Source organism: Desmodus rotundus, chromosome 13 (assembly GCF_022682495.2).
Source record: "Desmodus rotundus isolate HL8 chromosome 13, HLdesRot8A.1, whole genome shotgun sequence".
Lineage (NCBI taxonomy): Eukaryota > Metazoa > Chordata > Mammalia > Chiroptera > Phyllostomidae > Desmodus > Desmodus rotundus.
This window is the reverse complement of record NC_071399.1, coordinates 44,478,621-44,483,476: the sequence shown is the minus strand read 5'-3', so window position 1 is coordinate 44,483,476 and position 4,856 is coordinate 44,478,621.

Below are 4,856 nucleotides of genomic sequence, written 5' to 3'. Positions count from 1 at the left end.
CCTGGAAGAAGAGAAGCAACAGCCTACTACCTCCCTTTGACCATACAGTGTTGTCAACGTAGAAATGAGGGGCAGCTAGCAGTCCCCTTACTCTATTCGAGTGACTTTATCACACAGCACAGGTGTGAACGCTTTGAAAGCTGCCAAGTTACTCGGGAACGAACATGTTCCTGAGAAGTGGCTGTAAGCATGAACGCAGCACTGGATCAATGTGCTCACATCAGTTGATTTGGAAATGAGTGCCTTGCACCATATCACATACCCTCTTCAGAACTTATGATCAGCTATTTTGCTCAGTTGTCATTTATCTTGCTGTGTTTCACTGCAACGATCTACAGAATCACTTTCTCGTCATCAACGGACTCAATGAAAGCACAGGACTATGACAGCTATGAAATGCACTATCTTCTATCACACAGTTTCCTCTACGAGCGGCCGACATCTAGCTTTAGCCCTAGCCCTAAACCTATATGTCACATTAACCCAAACCCTAACGCTAAACATATGCCGAACCCTAACCCTATCCCTAACCCTAACCCTAACCCTAACCCTATCCCTAACCCTAACCCTAACCCTAACCCTAACCCTATCCCTAACCCTAACCCTGACCATAACCCTATCCCTATCCCTAACCCTGATAATAAAGCTAATCCTTACCATAATTCTAATGCTAGCCCTAACCCAAACGCTATCTTTAAACAGAAGTCTTCTGATATATCAGAGCTGTGGGTTGTGTCCTAACCCAAATGCTACTGAAATCATTTTGCATCGGTAGGGAACGAACAGGAGCATAGCAGTGTCTGAACTTTGCAGGACAATGAGCTGCGAGTGTGGGCTTTTCGCCGCTCTATTTTCTCCCGGAAAATAGCAGAGTCCGAAGATGTCCTGCAGCTACTGACGACTGTGTCTTGTGGACAACACTGTTTCTCGAACGTAGATATGCACATGAAGCTCACAGTCCACTGACTCTATTCGATTGAATTTCCTTCTGATAGAACAGCAAGGAATTCATGGAAAGCTTCCACACAACTAGGGAATCAGGACGTTTCATACAAGTGCCTTCTTGGGAAATTTCATCTCCAGCGGGGAACACTAGGTCAATGGACTCGTTTCAGTAGAGTGCGAAATGTGTGGGGTGCCGCTAGAAGCCAGCGATTTAGCACGTCATTTCAATTGGTTTTCTGTGTGATCGCCTTGGCGGTAACTTGGCTAGCCAGAGAGTTCCGGAATCACGTTCCCCAAAACAAATGAGTGAACGGAAGCACAGGACTATGCCAACTACGAACTGGATTTAGCTCGGCTACCACTGTTTTCGCCGAATTAGGCGTTCTGCGAGGAAAGCGTATGCGGACGTTGGAAGGCCGCTAGGCCATGCTACGTGACTTGGACTCCAAGTCTCTGAATATCTAAGGGAATATGAATCTCGGAGTAGCCTGTGGGGCGCCCAGTGGTAGATAATGCTATCCTGAAGATTTGCTTGCTCCTCGAACTCACTCGGGAATCCACCGATTTCGTAGGAAGCGGGTTTTTTTCCCAAAGCCGTCTCACTGTTCAACGTCTTCTCAATGTTCTCATTTCGGTAGTAGATGTGATGGCAGAAGAAGACTGTAGCCTAAGAAACCATGGAGACTATGCTACGTCCCTCGGACTCCACCCGTTCGTGAAGCATTAAAAGAGGAAGAAGCAAAAAAGTATCACTTGGGCCTAGCACGGCATGCATTCCACTCTGAGAATACCGCAGTGAAGAGTGTGCACTCCCCTGCATCATTCAGGAATTGTATCAAGTCGTGCGAAAAGTGTTCTCCACAAAAGCCATCCACACTATTTCACGTGTTATCAATGTTCTCATTTCAGTAGGAGATGAAAGCAGTGTTGTGTCACATAGTACGTACCCTTGTCAGCATCCTGTGGAAGTACCTTGCTGCAATATAGGATCTCTGGCTCGTGTCATAGCCCAAGAGCTACGGAAATGCTTTCCCGTCAGCAAAGGAGGGAATGCTAGCATAGCACTTTGTGATCCTTGAAGGGGAATGAGCTTCCACAGTAGAGTTCTCTCCTAGGTACTTTTTCCGTCAGAAAAGCGTAGCCCCTGGAAGAAGAGAAGCAACAGCCTACTACCTCCCTTTGACCATACAGTGTTCTCAACGTAGAAATGAAGGGCAGCTAGCAGTGCCCTTACTCTATTCGAGTGACTCTCTCACACAGCACAGGTGTGAACGCTTTGAAAGCTGCCAAGTTACTCGGGAACGAACATGTTCCTGAGAAGTGGCTGTAAGCATGAACGCAGCACTGGATCAATGTGCTCACATCAGTTGATTTGGAAATGAGTGCCTTGCACCATATCACATACCCTCTTCAGAACTTATGATCAGCTATTTTGCTCAGTTGTCATTTATCTTGCTGTGTTTCACTGCAACGATCTACAGAATCACTTTCTCGTCATCAACGGACTCAATGAAAGCACAGGACTATGACAGCTATGAAATGCACTATCTTCTATCACACACTTTCCTCTACGAGCGGCCGACATCTAGCTTTAGCCCTAGCCCTAAACCTATATGTCACATTAACCCAAACCCTAACGCTAAACCTATGCCGAACCCTAACCCTATCCCTAACCCTAACCCTAACCCTAACCCTATCCCTAACCCTAACCCTAACCCTAACCCTAACCCTATCCCTCACCCTAACCCTGACCATAACCCTATCCCTATCCCTAACCCTGATAATAAAGCTAATCCTTACCATAATTCTAATGCTAGCCCTAACCCAAACACTATCTTTAAACAGAAGTCTTCTGATATATCAGAGCTGTGGGTTGTGTCCTAACCCAAATGCTACTGAAATCATTTTGCATCGGTAGGGAACGAACAGGAGCATAGCAGTGTCTGAACTTTGCAGGACAATGAGCTGCGAGTGTGGGCTTTTCGCCGCTCTATTTTCTCCCGGAAAATAGCAGAGTCCGAAGATGTCCTGCAGCTACTGACGACTGTGTCTTGTGGACAACACTGTTTCTCGAACGTAGATGTGCACATGAAGCTCACAGTCCACTGACTCTATTCGATTGAATTTCCTTCTGATAGAACAGCAAGGAATTCATGGAAAGCTTCCACACAAGTAGGGAATCAGGACGTTTCATACAAGTGCCTTCTTGGGAAATTTCATCTCCAGCGGGGAACACTAGGTCAATGGACTCGTTTCAGTAGAGTGCGAAATGTGTGGGGTGCCGCTAGAAGCCAGCGATTTAGCACGTCATTTCAATTGGTTTTCTGTGTGATCGCCTTGGCGGTAACTTGGCTAGCCAGAGAGTTCCGGAATCACGTTCCCCAAAACAAATGAGTGAACGGAAGCACAGGACTATGCCAACTACGAACTGGACTTAGCTCGGCTACCACTGTTTTCGCCGAATTAGGCGTTCTGCGAGGAAAGCGTATGCGGACGTTGGAAGGCCGCTAGGCCATGCTACGTGACTTGGACTCCAAGTCTCTGAATATCTAAGGGAATATGAATCTCGGAGTAGCCTGTGGGGCGCCCAGTGGTAGATAATGCTATCCTGAAGATTTGCTTGCTCCTCGAACTCACTCGGGAATCCACCGATTTCGTAGGAAGCGGGTTTTTTTCCCAAAGCCGTCTCACTGTTCAACGTCTTCTCAATGTTCTCATTTCGGTAGTAGATGTGATGGCAGAAGAAGACTGTAGCCTAAGAAACCATGGAGACTATGCTACATCCCTCGGACTCCACCCGTTCGTGAAGCATTAAAAGAGGAAGAAGCTAAAAAGTATCACTTGGGCCTAGCACGGCATGCATTCCACTCTGAGAATACAGCAGTGAAGAGTTTGCGCTCCCCTGCATCATTCAGGAATTGTATCAAGTCGTGCGAAAAGTGTTCTCCACAAAAGCCATCCACACTATTTCACGTGTTATCAATGTTCTCATTTCAGTAGGAGATGAAAGCAGTGTTGTGTCACATAGTACGTACCCTTGTCAGCATCCTGTGGAAGTACCGTGCTGCAATATAGGATCTCTGGCTCGTGTCATAGCCCAAGAGCTACGGAAATGCTTTCCCGTCAGCAAAGGAGGGAATGCTAGCATAGCACTTTGTGATCCTTGAAGGGGAATGAGCTTCCACAGTAGAGTTCTCTCCTAGGTACTTTTTCCGTCAGGAAAGCGTAGCCCCTGGAAGAAGAGAAGCAACAGCCTACTACCTCCCTTTGACCATACAGTGTTCTCAACGTAGAAATGAAGGGCAGCTAGCAGTGCCCTTACTCTATTCGAGTGACTCTCTCACACAGCACAGGTGTGAACGCTTTGAAAGCTGCCAAGTTACTCGGGAACGAACATGTTCCTGAGAAGTGGCTGTAAGCATGAACGCAGCACTGGATCAATGTGCTCACATCAGTTGATTTGGAAATGAGTGCCTTGCACCATATCACATACCCTCTTCAGAACTTATGATCAGCTATTTTGCTCAGTTGTCATTTATCTTGCTGTGTTTCACTGCAACGATCTACAGAATCACTTTCTCTTCATCAACGGACTCAATGAAAGCACAGGACTATGACAGCTATGAAATGCACTATCTTCTATCACACACTTTCCTCTACCAGCGGCCGACATCTAGCTTTAGCCCTAGCCCTAAACCTATATGTCAATTAACCCAAACCCTAACGCTAAACCTATCCCGAACCCTAACCCTATCCCAAACCCTAACCCTAACCCTAACCCTAACCCTATCCCTAACCCTAACCCTGACCATAACCCTATCCCTATCCCTAACCCTGATAATAAAGCTAATCCTTACCATAATTCTAATGCTAGCCCTAACCCAAACGCTATCTTTAAACAGAAGTCTTCT